We start from the raw sequence: 16,829 nt of genomic DNA on the forward strand, positions 1-16,829 counted from the left end.
TGACGTTTTCTGAAGTCAGGGTCGTACCCCCTTACCCGCTGATGGGGGGAGGAGGGGAGCGGGGGAGAAGGAAGCAGCTGTGCCTCTCTGTGGTGTCTATTATAGCCTGTTGGACGCTGCTTTTTCCGCATCGGCGTGGTTCCCCTCCCCTCCCCCCGGTAAGAGCTTGCACCCCAAGAGCCGCGCTCGTCAAACGGGGGCAGAAGCCCGCAGGAACGGGGCCGGCACGTCGGGAAGCCCCACGCGTGTTCGTCTGTCCGGGGGCAGCAGCTCTGCCCCAGCCCCAGCGCCCCGCTGCGGGCGCGCTGTACAGCGGGGGGCCGTGGCCGCGGCACGGGCAGGGAGCCTCCCCCCACGGGAGCCCGGCAGCGCCCCGCGGCCGGCAGCCAGCGCCCGGCCGTCCCCACCGCCCTGCGGCTGGCCGCGGGCTCCCTGCGTGCGCCTGCTTCAGATTTGGCGTGAGGTGGCTTTGACATGCCGGGAGAGGGAGGGAAGAGGGAGGGCTTCCCTGCTCGGCACTGTCACTCGCAGGGACCAGCGGGAGGCGGGCTGGCTGCGCCCGCGGCTTGCGGCAGCCGAGGATCGCCGCTTGCTGTGTAGGGACGCTTCTGAAATGCGGCGCTGAGCAAGGAAATACACCCGTGCGTAAGTTATCGGGGTCCCTTTCTGTCTAGGACCGTCGTAAGGGTATTTTGTTGGCTGTGGCTTGGATGATGTGATGATTATATTTTTGGTTTTTTTTTCTTCCCGTTGGTGTTCGCCGATGGCAACCCCAGAACTTGTGCTGTGTAAGAAACTATTGAAATAAATAGCAGAGAGGGTATTCTTTCCCCCACCCCCCCACCCCCAGTAGAAGCAGGAAGTCTGCCTTCTGGCCAAGTAATGTGTCAGGCAGTCGGGGCAGCGGCTAGTGAGCCTCCGTTTGAATCTCTAGATCAGGAGAGATTTTTCTGTGACATCCCGGAGCAGTGAGGAGGTGGTAGGCGTAGGTGCTCTTGCTGCGTCTTTGGAAGAACTGCATGGAAGGGGGGCTTGCCTCAGCCGTGCCAAACTCTGCGTCTCTGCAGTCCCTGGGTAAGAATAATCATCGTGCTGATTGGGAAGATGCAGAGTGAGATCTGTCAATAATTCCTGTATTCTCTGTAAAGAGTTGTCCAGAAGAATTTTCCCCTTAGTGTGATGGGAGGGGGGTGCTAGAGGAGATTGTCAGGGTTTCTGATTCTTCTGCTCATTTAAACGAGGGCTCAAGGGAAGCAAAATGTCCTCAGTTCCTGCGGTTTTCTTCCCTTCCTTTCTTTCTCCTCGAGGAGCCTGAATAATAGACAAACATATTAAGCTTCCTATTTAATTTCCGTCATAATGTGATCAAGCAACACTAGTTAGTGCTTCTGATGTTAAACAGCTGAACGTAGAGGCTATTCATGTGAGGTGCTTTACCAGACGATTTACAGGCTTTGGGCTTCATTGGCAGCAGTATACAGATTCTGACTGTGCAGAAGCTGAGGATGGAGCGTGGAATAAGGCCCTTGGGCGTGTCAGTTGTTGGAAATAACAGATTGTTTTAACTTTTGCTTCTAGCTTCCTATCTTTTTGTACTGGTTGGGGAATTACTGGTGATGTAAATTCATTTTCCCTAATTTAGTCTCAGTTATTTTACTGTGTTTTTACTTGTGGTAGAGTGTTGAAGAGGAAAAACACATTCTAAGAACATGCTTGAACTATTGAATGACTTTACACGGGATTGTGCCTGTGAAATACTCCTGTTGCTGTTTCTTTCTCTCGTTTTTCTGCAAATGGACTTGATCTTTGTGGAGATGTTGCTGGAAGCAAAGTAGCATGTATTAGCTGCTGGAAAATATGTCCATGAGTCTATGTTCCACATGTGCTACCGAAAAAGTGGAGTTTTTTGAGCAAAAGGCAGAAGAGTTGGCTAGTACAGAAAAGCAAGAAAACACATTTTAATAGCTCTTTTGCCATTCTGTGTTCTATGCTACTTTGTTTTTGCATTGTATGTAATTCTTATTTCCACATCTATGTGCTGTCAGAAGGGCAGAGCCATGCAAGGGTTGGCACCGAATGGTAATTATTGCTTGAATTTAAAGGATAAGCCACTACTAGTCAGGCCAGCACTGGTATTCTAGGGCTTGATCTGAAGGCCGCAACAATTGATAAAAACCACTCCATTGACCTGGATAGATTATTATTTTTTTTTTCCATTGGCTCCCTAGCTGCCCATCTGGGTAATTAGTGACTAGATTCCAGCAGGTTGTCTTGGTAACAATGCCTGGACTTGTTTCTAAGCATTTTAAAATAATGATGATAATAATAAAATCATACCTTACCTTTTCCTTATTTCACTACAAACCAGTAAAAGCAAAGTGTGGTTTTATTGTATATCTTGCTTATGGTTTTGTCAGAGTACTTCGTTGCCTTGCAGCAATCTGTTTGCCTTAGCAAGCTGTGGGTAATTCAGTGGTCCAGATACAATCCTTGACTTGTCTTTTCAGCCTGTGCATTAAGCTATACCGATATGGTCAATAAATTATTGCTTCCAGTGCTGCTTGGGTGTTCTGAGTGTAATTAGACCTCTTCTAGGCCTGCTACATTTGTAACTCTATAAAGAAATAAGCAAAGCCTCTTGTTACTGAATGACGTCCTCTCCCACCGAGTGATTTACTCTAATACCTGTATGGCTGTGTGGACTCTGTAATGGGTTCAAACAGCTGAAAGAGCAGAATTTTCAGTGATTTTTTTCCTGTCTTGCTCTCCGGCAGCTAAAATCAAGGGTGGCTTTGCTGTAATCTGCAGTCATGTGGATGCAAGACTGGAGACACGTTAATCCATTTCAGAAGCAGTAGGTGTGGGCTCAGTTTCTAATGCTTTCTGAATCACTTTTTGGTGAAGGTTGTGAATGTAAATCATGACAAGTCCATGACTGGGAAAGAAAAAGGTGACTGTCAGACCATAACACTTTACTAGATAAAGTTTAAATTTTGTATTAGTGGGTAGCTTTAGTCTCATGCTGTAAACTGTTCTGTAAACTCTGTACTTGGGTCTCTTTAATTGGTATCACTTAGGCATAGAGTATAAGCAGATATCTCATATAGTAAACAAAGCAGCAGATTTAAGTTAATGCTAATGTGTTTGCAGTCTGAGCCAAAAGCTTTTCAGGGTTATTATAACATGCTGGGCATACAGCCCATCTATCTAAGTGTCTGAAGGAGACAAAAGTTATGGATTGGCTCATTGTACAAACCAGCTCATCTGAAAGTCAGATTCTGCTATTTGTTGCCATCAGTAATTTAGTTGTATTAAGTACAGCTGAGGACGGATGGCAGTGTGGCCTGAATATTGAGATGGGATTTCTGAGATCCCAGGAGCCATTCCTTGTATCACCATAGATTTCCTGTGTGACCCGGGGCAAGTCATTAAATGTTTCAGTAAACTGGGGTTGAGGATACTTCCTTTTTTTTCATGGGGCGCTGTGAAGATTAATGTGTTACAACCATTTCTAAGAGGACCATATAAATGCAATATCAAACGAAACATTTGGAGAATGCATGCTCTATACATGACTAGAGAATACATGCTTTGTAAACCTACCCTGCAAATATGCTTCATACTACGCTATGCTTACAAGTAAGCATGTGCAGCTAAAGGGACTACGTTTTAAATTTGGCAGTAAACCCTGACTATTCATTTGGGGCAACTACGAGAAAAGCCTTTGTTCATCATCAATTACGAACCAGTATTTGTTAATGTTAACATGTCAAATGACAAAAAAACCTGAATTTTGTTGTGTCTTACCATTGACAAGATAATGCAGACTGTGTGAAGGACTTAACTATGTAATTCCTATGTGTTGGGGACAATGGCATGCAAACTTCTCCTGTGACTGCTGCTGTTGTAACCTGAAATTATTTAGGCATTTAAGTTTTGGAAGGTTTAACTCCTGAACATAGTTCAGTCCCATTCATTGGAAGTGCTTGACCAAGTGGAAGAAATTGGTTATCTTGGACTATATGAACTCTCATATTCAAATTAATACATATATACAAAGTTCCATTTTAAGCTTCATCTCAGCCCACCCTTAGGAGAATAAACTGATAAGGTAGTGTAGGTAGGTGGGACATCTGTCTGCTTGGAAGCAAAATATTTGTTTCGATAGAACAACCTTATCAAGGTTGGTTAATTAAACAGAACAGAAAGTTCTTAAACTCCATGCAGCAACTTTAATTATAAGTTAGGCCTCCTAAATGCGTCATGATGCACAGCAATTAGGCATAGACTATTTAAGATACTTTCTTCTTATTATCTTGTATCTAACATCTTATTGTAAATGGTGTTATTTTTATGATCATAGAAAACCCATACCAGTCATGTAGATGTGGTTCTGTTGTGTGGTGGTGGTAGTTTGTTTTGGTTGGTTGTTTGTTTGTTATAAATCCATTGCTTTTCAGCATGTATTTCCACTATAGTCACAAAGCTCAGCAATGTTGGCTGCAGAGGGAAACCTCACACTTGGAGTGTTAACATGTGCTGGGCATTTTGAGCAGGAGGTGGGAAGGATGTGGTTCTGTCTGTGTGACTGTCACACTCTTGAAGCATGATTGCAGCTCAGGGAGTTCAGCAGCTTGTGCAGTACCCAGCCTCCCTCGGTGGTGCTGGCTTTTTGGTGTCTTCCCCTCCTGACAGGTGTAAACTATCTTCTTTCAGCAGAGTCTGCTATCATCATCATCTGGAATGGGTTTGTTTTTTTGATATGTTCAATTTGAAAGAATATCAGTAATTTGTACATTTGGAGCTTGATGTTTTTACTTGGCTGGCTATGCCATTTTAGCTTTTCAACAGAACACCTGTTCCACTTCCAGAGACAACTTTGCCTTCCCACCTCCCACAACACCTCTTCTCCCTCCCATCTTCAAACTGAGACTTGTCACTTAACTGCCTGTGCTATTTTATTGACCTTCCTTTGGGGCCATAGGTTTAATTTCAGAGGCATTTATGTAATTTGTTTTGCTTTAGGTTGCAGAAGTCTTTACTTATTAAACTAGTGGCCTGCAAATGCTTTCCATGTCGTTTCTAAAACTTGAACTTGCTTTGGAATGTCTTCACTCATTCCCATTATTTTTATTTTTTCATGACAAAAGCTTTCACTTTACACTTTTCCCAGCTTTGCAATGCGGTTTGGAGAACAGAAGCAAATAAGTTTTAAAAATATGTATTTATATATATATATAAAATATATACAAAATACACACATATACATACACATATGTAAATATATATATATACATGTACATATGTATGTAAACTAGAAAATTTGACTCGCTGTCTTTTAGCTCATTGAAAATTAATTTTAGAAAATTAGGGACAGAGAACTTAACACATCTCATCAAAAAAAGGCACTGAATTTTGAGCACTTTCTATAAAATTCAGAAGTCTTGAAAACCTTGTTTATCAAGATGACTACTTTGAATCTAAAGCCATTTTTCGTATGTTAAGAAAAACACAAGATGATGATCCCTTAGGTTTATTTCTTCTATGGTACGCTAATTCAACACACTGTTAAAAATAGTTGAGCTCTATTGTGTTTTTTATTTTGTGGGTGAGCACAGGTTTGAGGCTGTAGTAGTAATATAGTCCTACTCAAGTTCTTGAGATTCATTGCTGGCAGTATATATTTTTTAACTGCATAAGAAACATCTCCACTATGTGTTTTCCCATCTGCTATTTGAAGTTCTAGAGAGACAACCTAACCTAGTGCTATTTCTTCTTGCTTTTCCTGTGAAAAGGCATAAGGCAAGGGTGAGATCTCAGCATGTGCAGATTACTTCAATCAGTTACGGTTTACAATTATAATCTACCTAGAGGGAAGCTACAAAATTAGCTGCAAAGGATTTTTATATATTGTGCCTTACACAGCAAATACAGTTTTCAGGATGCTTTTGATACTAAAAAGGAAGCACCTATTTATAAGAGCTCCTGTTTCTATTTATTTCTTGAACAGAAAGTTGATGATGACTAGAGATAAGCATTTATCAATTTTTAAAAAGATGAATTGATTTGAGTTGGTTTGTAAGCAGAGAAATCAATGTTATGATTTGAGCTGAAGTAAACATGGCATTATGGGCTCTTTTCATTTCTCAGTCTTTTTAAATAGTGACAATGACTTAAAATCTTAACTGCCTGCAGTTAGAGAGGGCTCCTATTTATATGTCTGTGCTCTGACCTGCAGAACAGCTGGGCTGATTCCATACCACAGTTTGCTTTGTGGTTCTGATCTGATGATCATAAAGACAAAAAGGTACAACCAGTTCTGCAGTATGGAGCTTAGTGCTCAGCAGCCAGCTGCTGCCTCTTGTGTACCTGTTTCGGGAAGCCTAGCCACCGCTGGTTCTACATGCTTCCTAGCTGTCACCTCTGGGAGTGATGTGTGCTGGATCAAACTGCCCAACGCTGTGCTGCAGGGACTGGTGTAGGCTGCATGCCTGGAAAGGAAGATGTCAGTTAGGATGCCTTCCAGGACGTTTTTCAGCTTTTATAGATGTGCTGCTTTGGTTCAGAGAGACAGCAGAAATCTTTATAAATACAATTAAATCCATTAATCAGAGTGCTTCTTGCATTGGCGAGACTTGTTTCAGTAAGTCATCTTCACTGGCTCCCTCCTTTGCTCTTTTCTTGCCCTGAGTGCTCACTGCTCCCAGGCATTTGCATGCTTGTCGCTTCCTACAGTTGACACATTAGGTCCTTTATGATACATTGTTTAGGAAGATAAAGCATTTCAGCTCTCTCTTTTGTTCAGTAAAATGGATTTTGAACGATTGATTGAGAGGCAATAGATGGAGTGCATACACTGCTGAAACAAAATTATCCTGTACTATGGAAGAAATTATTGGTTTAATTTTGAAAAATGTTTTTTTTCCAGGAGGTAAGCAGTGTTCAGCTGTTAGCGTTCCATAATAATATGGGGAAATGGTGTACAAGCACTTAAAAAGGTTTCTATTTCTAGTCTTTGAAATGACTCCCTGATTGTATAGAGCTGCAGCTACTGCCATTCCTATGGCACAGTATACGCCACTGTAGGAGATGTTTCCGTTTGCCCCAAGGGGATATGAAAATATCCCGTGTTTTCTACTGAGATTTCTATACAGCTCTGTACCTTGAGGGAGCATAAAGAGTGATCTCTTAAATTACCCCCAAGCCTCCCTGCTGTCAGTCCAGCAGAAAGCACTAAGCGAGCTTGGGATGCCGGGGGCTGAGGGGTGTCCAGTGGTGAAGTGTGTGCAATACAAGAATGACTTTCAAGGTCTTCCTCCTGTCTCTTGCCTCTTTTTGTCTTTCCAAGAGAATGGTTGTTAAGCAGCAAATAAAAATGGTTTTGGATATATTTAATTTTTCCAACAATCTACTGTTTATGTGGTGTGGAGTTTTTTCTGTTTGGTTTTCAGAACTTGAAGCATGTGAACTTTGCTGGGGCCCAGGTGAAGAGGTAGATTCAGTTACACCTGCACATGCTTGAAGCACAGCATACACACAGTCTCACTGATTTGAGCTGGATTTTAGCTTTTTTTAAAGACCTGATTCCTAACATTTTCAACGTCTGATTCTTTATCGTGTCTGGCTAGTTGTGCTGGCTTTTAGACAATCATTCTGTTATGTCCTACTGGTTAACTGCCAATATCTGGGAGTTGTGTATAATCTTCGGTGGTGGTTCTCTGGAAAGCATGTAGCATTGTCCAAGGGTTTTATCTCATGATTTCTCTTGGGGTTTTGCCTCATCAAAGTGGGGACAAAACCATCAAAACATTTGATATGTTGGGTCTTTTCCCCACTTTATCTGTATGGATTTACAGAATGATAATACATCTTATAATTAATTTATTTGAATTTTTAACCTGTGTCTGGGTGGTGCCTGAATGACTATAGATCAAATGACTGCAGTCGTGTTACTGAAACTACTTGTAAGCAATCTCAAGCAAAATGCATTGCGTTGCTAGTTAACATAAGCTATTACATTGGCTATGAAAAAGAGGGCAAACCAGTGAAGAGGTGATGTACGCTTGAGGCCCTTCCACCCCAAGGAAGTGGAAGAAGTGTGAAATGGATAGGAAAGCTTCCAGTTCATTAGATTAGTGACTGCAACAGCCATCTGCTCTAATGGTGTTCAGAATGCTTTAGACTAAATGCATTTTCTTGAAAATTCTCACTAGCTGTTTGGGTTCAAAAGGGAGCTTTTGAAGTCCAGGATGCTCTGGTCTTGATGAAAGGCAGGGAAAAATCTCTCAGCTGTGATTCTATTGATCTCCATTTATTGTATGGAAGCAGAACTTGATTACGTCTGTGCATAGTTGTTGTCTAAAGGGTTTTGGTATCTGATCATTCCTCTACTTGTTATACTTGTCCCGTGGTTGAGACCATCTCAACCACATGTTCATCATCATGTGTCTTATACCTTGGGTCTTAATTACTGCAGCCTAAGGAAAAAGTAGAATGGCTGCAAGATTTACAGGCGATGTGACTGATATCCATCACAGACTTTTTTTTTTTTAATTGGATAGTTAATAATCTCTGGCAGCATATAGGTAGTGTCACTGTTTTCCTGGTTGGCTAAAGCTAGTGTTTTGTTTTGTTTTTAAAGGGCTTTTTCACAGCAGGAATGAGGGGGGAAAAACACATTTGGACAATTTGGTTATAAAATTCTATGGGGAAAAAAAGATGGCATAGAAACATGTTAAAACTAACTGCAAGAATTGCATACTTGTAAACAGGTATCATAAGTGACATGCATTCTTTCACTGCTTGTGGAATGGTAAGCAGAGAGAGTGAATGGATGACAAAGCTGTTCTGTGATAGCTTTCAAGGTTGCAAGACTTGGGTTTATTTTATTTTGGTTTTACTTCTTGGCATTAACTTCAGCTTGATGGCAAAAGCAAGTGCTTGGGAACATATTTGCTGTTACCCTTTAAGGAGTTAAACTACAGTGTCTCCACTTCTCAGGATGGAGAAATATACTTATGTGTGTGTATATACATATTTATATTTAAAAATATTTCCTCTGTGTATATATACATATGGAGCTGCAAGGTGTGAAGGTAGCATTTTATTCCCTTGCCCATTTTTTCTTACCTCCTGTTTGTAAAGTCTTAAAAGAGATTTTATGTACATAATTCATGCTTTTTGTTGCCATAAAGGGAATCTTATTAGATGAATCTGGAATCACCTTTCTCTTACACAGGAGATATTGATGTTGACTACTCTCATATAACCTATTTCTTGGAAATCACTGCTGTGTCATATGTACAGTGTGCAGTCTGTGAGATGTATCCAAATACTAATTTGTGTTGTGCACAAAATTAGTGTTTATAATAAATTCACTTGTATTGAAAAATAACATTATTGTGGCAGCTTTCCATTTTGAGGAAATGAAGGAGAGAAAAGATGAATATAATACAGAATGATATAATGCTATCAGTCCATCTTCCCAAATGTCCTTATGGTTTGAGTGATATGCATGAATTGATGCATTATTTTTTTCTTTGTCGCCTCAGCTTATCTTCATTCTTATTATTGCCACCTGCCTACTCTAAGTGAGCGTTTGATGTGGATGTTAGGATGGCTTCTAAACACAGTGAAGTGAAACTAATCTCAGTTGGTTTACAACTAGAAAGGACTGTATATTTAAATGTATGGGAGTCTTTATTTCATGAAATACTTCTGATGTATGAGAAGTATATGTAAAGTTTTAAGTTACCGTGAAACACCTCTGCAGTGCAAGTTACCATGTAGATATACTGCAAACTATTTGGGGCATAACTATTAAAGATGTGGTTTTGATCATAGGTTCGTGGTCACTTCAGCAGAGAATGCTAAACTGAAAACTCAAAGAACTTGGGAAATACTACAATTCAGGTCTTCGGGGAAAAGAGCAAAGACCTATTTGAAAATGTTTCTAAATTGTTTCTGCTGAAAATTAAAATTACTTCTGTAAAAACTGAACCTATTATTCAGATTAAATTGCTGTCTGGATTTGATCATTCCATGTAAATAGTATTTAATGGAAGCAGTACTGAGTAGAAGGTGAGTATGAAATTAGAAAATGTTTCTTGTTTTCTTTTACTTCAGCTGATTAAAAAACTGAAAAGCAAAACATTGCAACAGTGTCAACACTTGTGATAAACAGAATTTGCTTTTGCTAATCAAATTACTGGCAAATAGCAGTAATTTCTTAAGATTTCACAGCATAGTCTGTTGTTTGTCTATATCCTGATATTTCATGTCCATGTTAATTGAATTCTGATGGACATGTTGGTAATGACCACTGTAGCACAGCATATTCAACTACTCTCCCCCTGTTCCCCTTCTTGTTTTCTGAAAAAAAAAAAAAAAATATCATAGTTTTTCATGCTTTTTTTACCCCCTGTACTTGGATGCTTGTTATTTGCTTTTAAAAGTATTTTATGACTACAAAACACGAGAATATCCTTAAGTATAAAAGAATCTTTAGCCTTTCTTGAGAGCAAAGAAAGTGCAAGCCATCTGAATTCTGTATTAACATGTTTTAGCTACCGTTTCTGTATTTCCTTGCTTCAGTGAGAATTAGCATAGGAACCACTGAAGTCTGGAATCTCTAAAACTTGGTATAAAGCTTTTGCCACTGGTCAACAAAGTGCTCCTAGAGAAAGCCCTAAGTGAGGTGAGGGTGGTTTGACGTCACGGTTTCCAAGCTAGTTGAGACTGTCATGCTTACTTCATCAAACTGCTCAATTCTATGGTCTCTGTTGCAATTTACGGGCTTTAAGCAGGGTTGATGTGTTCTGCTTTAAACTGTGACCCATAGACAGCTGAAATATCAATAATGGAACTTAAATTGGATAAAAGGAAGAATTCCTAATTAAGCCTGTGTTGTTTGTAAGACTAATAAAGTCAGTGCACTGACAAAGTTTTGTGAGAAGGAGCAATATCTGCACGGTGTTTTGAACATTAATGTTTTGGCTTCTAAATGTACTAAGCTGCTATTACAACTTTAACTGGATTTTTCCAGGCTTTTTTAAGCCTTCTAGTTGACTGTTAGGATGTACAGCATCTAAAGTCTTCAAATGTGCCTTTAAGAGCTGTGCAGTGACAATTATATTAACATGTCATATGTTTAGGTCTTGTGAAATAAAATAACTTTAATTATTTCCATGTGAAAGTAATCACTGGTTAAATGATAACCTTGATATTTCAGAAATGTAGTCCAAATAATTTTTTTCAACTAAAAATGTGTTGGGCTTTTAATAAATATTTTTCCAACTTTTTTTTAAAATGTCTGTTCTCAGCTCTCCATTGTACCTGTCTGTGAAAAAATATAGATAGTTAGAACCATTTATGGCAATATAAAGGATTGTTTTAAATTAAATATTTGAACAGGTGTATTTATTTTTGAAGATACAGGGCTGTTTGTATGTAAACAAACAACACTGGCTGCACCAATTACTTTAATATCACAGGAAGAACTTTGCACCTGCTTTACTGTATGGTCTCAGCCATTTATGGATCCACCTTCCTTAAATCAGTCTGAATGGCAGCACTACTACTCCTCTGTTGCTTCTTTGGCAGCTTTTAAAGACCTTTAAAAAAGAGGGAGAGGGACAGGGCTGAAAAAGATATTGCTATCTGATGAGAGCAAACATGCATTTCAGAAACTTGTCTTTCATTTGCTTTATCTAGGTTGTACATCTGTTTTGCAGATGAAAGATCATAAGCAGAAAGGGAAAGTAAGTAGTTAAGTGTTATAGCTTATGTGGAAATGAGACAGTTTTTAAATTTTATTGTGTTTGCTTGTCTGTAAAACTTTGTCGCAAAAGTGAATGTACTGTACAGGGAAGCTTTTTTTCTGTGGGTAGAAAAAAAAGGACAATTGTAACATCTTCAAAAAATGCTCACTTTGCTTTGAGAAGTCTTTCCATTGTACATCAGAGATAATATGTTATCGATTTATTACTCTAAACTTACTACTCTTAAACTGGGAGAATCTTTCATAGAATAATGAAGTATTCAAAATTGCTTATGAGATTCAGACATGCAATTTCTATTAATTTAAATGGGAGCTGTGTGGGCTCTTTAATAACTTAAGTAGCTTTGAAAAAACTCATCCTTAATGTATTATTTCTCTGCAGTAGTCAATGTTTATAGTCGGCTTTGTACAAGATTAAAAATTCCTTTTCATTGTACTGAGAGCACACCTGAGAGCGTAGAATTGAAATTTTGTACTTAACAACAGAAGTGTTATGAAAAATTACTGTATTCTTTAAAATCAGCATGAAATATTCATCTAAAAATGTTGATAAATTTTCACATTACCTTTAAATATTTCATGCTTTTTAAAGAGTAAAAAATAATTAAAAGGTTGCAAGGACTAAACTGTTATCCTTAATGGAAGAGTTGTACTAATATCTGTGAAATTTGAGTCAGATTTTTTGTTCAAATTGGTGAAAATACAGAAAGATGTGGTGACTTCTTATTAACCCCTCAATTTCTGTAACCTGGGCTTAGGACACTAGTTTAAGATGTGGAAGACCCAGAGTTGCTTATCTCCTCTGGTAGAATGGAAACTCCTTTTGTTTCTGTGATTGTGGTCTCTCATGTGTTAACCGATGTTCATATCGGGACTCTCCTTTTGAGTAAAGACCTGTGTTTGGGCAGAATGCAGGGATGCTATCACAGTTCTGTCCTTCGGTGGAGGAGGGATGGGTTATGACCCTACCCAAACCCAAATGCTGGAGGTCTTACAGTTGCTGGAAAACAGCTTTGTCATCCTTTTCCAGTCAGGGCTGGTTTGGGGGGGTGAGCTGGGGAGAGAATAGTCTGCTTTTATTTATGAACCTATGTTCCTTTGGATATATGGGCCGTATATGGGAGTCACTGTGAGAAGGGGAATAAGGAACCTCCTGAATATGTGGAAAGCTTGGGGGCAGGTTTTCTGTTATTATACTTGCTTGCCAGTGGAAAGCTACAGATAAGACTGCAAGTGACCTTGTTTATTTTTGTGACCTGGTTTATATTTAGGTAGTATCTTACTTTATGATTTGCTCTTGGACAGCATAAGACTTGTGATCACATTTGAATTTTGGTTGTGTTTCAATACAACTTGTGCGTAAGCCATTCACATGCCTTTTGTGTCCTGTTCTGTCACCTGCATCAAAGTGATGAAATATTCAGAGTGCAGGGGTTTGCTATTTTAAACTAATGTTTTGCATTGTATCGTATTAGTGCTTTAGGGCCTGCAATGACTACTAAGTATCTTTAGAGAAATATTTTGAAGTAGAAATATCCAGCATGGACTGGAAAGGTTCCTTCTGAGGGCAGAGGTGCCTGTGTATCCTCGGTGACGTTCACATGCACAATGGTACCACATGGCAGAACAGTAAGAGACTTTGGGGGAGTAGCATTGGATACCAGAACACCTGCCATGCTGGCCAAGTACTACTTCTGGGGTTTGTAAAGGCTGAAAGACAAGAGAGGAGAGGGATGTGGGGAGAGGCCTATCACTTATTAAACAAACTTGTAAGGTTAAAAAAATGCTCACGAGCTTCGTCCTCTTGTCCAATCAACAGTGAGCTGAAAATATTTATGTAGAGACAGCTTCCATCCTGGGTGCCGCTATGGCAAACTCTTGTCCTGCAGTAACCTTGTAGAACACAACTCTTCTGAAGTTAATATATATTTTTTGAGCTCAGTTTTGGCCTTCTAATATTAAAACCATTAAAGACCATATGCCTAATAAACAGATTTTGAAATTTACTCTTTTACACCAATTAAATAGAAGGGGTAAAAAAGCCCTGAACAACAGTGGCAGAGATACAGGGAGGAAAGTGTATCTGCTAAGGCTTGGTGTGTGAGATAATGAGGGATAGATCTGGATAAGGAATGTGTTGGTTTTGTGGTTTGGTTTTTTTGTGTGGGTTTTTTTGGGTTTTTTTTGTGACCTAAAAAATAAGTCTTTGAACCAGTTGTTGAAGAGCAATGCAGAAGAGACCCTGGAGACATTCCAGAGAAGCAAATAAAGGTGAAAATTAATATTCTGCACAAACAACTAGAGTAACTGTTTTACTAAGTTGCCTTTTTCTCTGTTTTGAATGGATGCAACCATTCCAAGCCTGTTGCGAAGGACTTATCAAAACTGAAGAAGGAGATGAAGATCTGCTAGTTTTAACCAGTATGAGTTTTCCAACTATTTAGTGGGAAAATTCTTGACCAGCTAATGGAAGCTGCTTCTTAATGAACACAGAACATTGTTTAAGAAAGTTACTTTAAATCGAAAAGTAAAGCCATTGTCTGATGCGTGAGATTAGTGCTTCCCTTTACTGATCATGAGGAGATTATCGAAAAGAGATGTTTGAGAGATGTAGGTGTGTGTGTTCTTTCTACGTAACTACAGGCACCCTTTTGAAAGCCAATTGCACTTACTATTTTGTGGTAGCCTGCTATTCCCTTCTATTTGCAATAAGAAATAACTTTTATTTCAAATGGGAAAAGAATATTTTTGCATGGCAAGTTGTGATATGCAGGGAAGCCTACAGAAGGTGCAAAACCCCTATACACTGGAAAAGGAATCCGACATTTTGACAACAGTATGTATCTGGTGCAACCTGATAGACTCTTGCAGCTTTTCAGAAATGAAGTCCTCATATTTTATTAGCTTGTGCCCCTGAGAAGGACATAAAAATGCATGTGGTCTTTGCATGCATTTGTAAGATTTTTCAGAAGTACGCAGTGCTGCTTTTATTGCTTGCTGGAATCAATAACGATTTTTTGGAATTGGGAGGAGAGCAATGCTCAGGACTTCGGAACTAAAACTCCTCTAAGCTGCTGTTTCCTTCCTGGGTATCAGGACTTAGTAAACAAAGAGAAATTGCATTTTGTTTAACTGAAAATTAATGTTGTGGTGAAGAAAAATATAATTAAGGAATTTAAGGAAAGAGGCGTGTCTGAGAAGACAACCAAACAGTCATTCTTGTGTTCATTGTGTTTCTCTTGACTAGATAAAGATGAAATTTGATTGCACAGGTTTCTGTGCCAATACAGATAGGAAGTTTAATTTCTGAAACACAAGTCCCAGTTGTTTTCATAGTGCTGAAAAAAATATATAAAAGGAACTGAAGAATAAATACTGGGGGAATGGGGAATGAGTTTTAGAGGAATATTCTTCCTTCTGTTTTTCTAAAAATCTATTCTGCAATTGCATTGTCAGTTATATTTTTGTCTGCAGTTAGTTTGAGACAAGATTCATTAAGATTTATTCTGCATAGGTACTCAAAAGATTTTTAAAGTGTGAAGTAAATGGTGCAGTTTTGGGTGGGGGGAATGGAAAATAAAACATCTGACACAAACAAGTTTGGAGGCGTGCATGCCTGCTTGGCAAGGAAAGCACGCGGTTCTCTTGTTGCTGCAGTTGGTGCAGCTGGTGACCTAGGTGGAATTTCTCCTGGGTTTCATTTCTTGAGGTGAAACAAAACATTGCAGCTTTATCTCATCATGGCTTTTTTGGCCCAATACTGTTCTTCCTCTCTGGCCGCCTTTGCTCCTTGATTGCCATCTTTGCTTTCAGTCTCCCTTCACATCACTGTCCTCTGAGATACCCCAGGGGCTGGCCCTGGGGTTTTGGCTACCCTTCTGAAGGGGTTTCTGAAATTCTGGTGTTAAGTCTAGAAAACCTGACCTGCTTGCAAATATTTAAATTACTGAAAGAAGGAATGTAAAATGCATCTTGTATGTTAAGGAGGGATGTGGTTGTAGTAGTTATTATCTTACTGATACTACTCCTGCTGTCATTGCATCCCATGTGTTGGTCTATAAGGTGTTTAGGAGTGATCCTACTTTTTTGGTACTGATGCCAATTCACTGATGATAGAAAACATCTGAAGGAAATTCAGCTTCAGTTTTAGTTTTTTTTCTTTGCACTAGGCTGGCTGTTATTGTCTTCTGGAAAAAAGCTCACTTTCAGAAGCATAAAAGTTCATTAATAATTTAAGAACTTTAATTTCTATCAAGTTGAAAAAGAGGCTTACAAACAAGCATTGGTTTATACTGCTGTGGAAGTGAAGTCTACTGTTCAAATACCAGTTCAGCCAACCAAGCCACGAAAACTTATCTTAGTCGAAATGGTTTGTTTTAATGTTCTGTATTTGTGATGTAAAATTTGACAGTGCTAATTTTATTGACCAGTTATTAGTTTTCTGTACTTTAAGGTATGATAATTTGCCTTAATGTTCAAATACAGCATGATATCTTAACTTAATTACAAAACGGCAATGCAAAACAGCAAAGAAATTATGTTTTAAGTCTGTTTTGCAACGTGTCTTTTTTGGGCGTGAAGTTGTTACTGCAAGTGTAAAGATCAATTAGATGTGAAACCAAATTGATTTTTCAATCTGAAGGCATTGAAATTAATTATGATAATCTTAACACAATTTTCTGAGTGCCCTAAATAAAAGTAGTGGTTTGTGTACTCTGCTAATTTTTGTAGAATGCTGCTTAATTAGAATGGTAGATCCAGAAATGGTGATGCAGGAGGGGATGCTTCTGGTGACAAGAGAATGCTTACTGAACAGTGGTGAAGGGTTTCACCTGCTTCAGCAGGCAATAAAGACAGCAGGAAATACTCCACTGACAGCGTTAGCAACAAGAGGATCAGACCCTCGGGCCTGTGCTACTGATCTCCTGACTTGCCTGCTGTGCAGCTGAAATCAGAGAGACATGTGGCACTGTACAACCAGAAGCACAGCAAGTGTTTTCCTTGGACGCAAATAAAGCATACCATGGTTATGGTGTCGCACAAGAATGCA

The 16,829-nt window shown here is 39.3% G+C and overlaps 1 protein-coding gene across 2 annotated transcripts in view; it reads left to right on the forward strand.

Annotated features, from left to right (window-relative positions):
* Nucleotides 1-526: 526 nt before the first annotated feature.
* ANK2 (ankyrin 2) overlaps nucleotides 527-16,829 on the forward strand; it is a 355,749-nt gene continuing 339,446 nt past the window's right edge. Inside the window, exon 1 of one of the 2 annotated variants that reach the window (XM_037393591.1) lies at nucleotides 527-641. The gene's annotated coding sequence lies outside the window, so the exon portion shown is untranslated. Of the gene's footprint in view, nucleotides 646-16,829 lie in introns of both variants that reach the window. The other variant, XM_037393582.1, reaches the window with a different exon arrangement.

Source organism: Falco rusticolus, chromosome 1, assembly GCF_015220075.1.
Source record: "Falco rusticolus isolate bFalRus1 chromosome 1, bFalRus1.pri, whole genome shotgun sequence".
Lineage (NCBI taxonomy): Eukaryota > Metazoa > Chordata > Aves > Falconiformes > Falconidae > Falco > Falco rusticolus.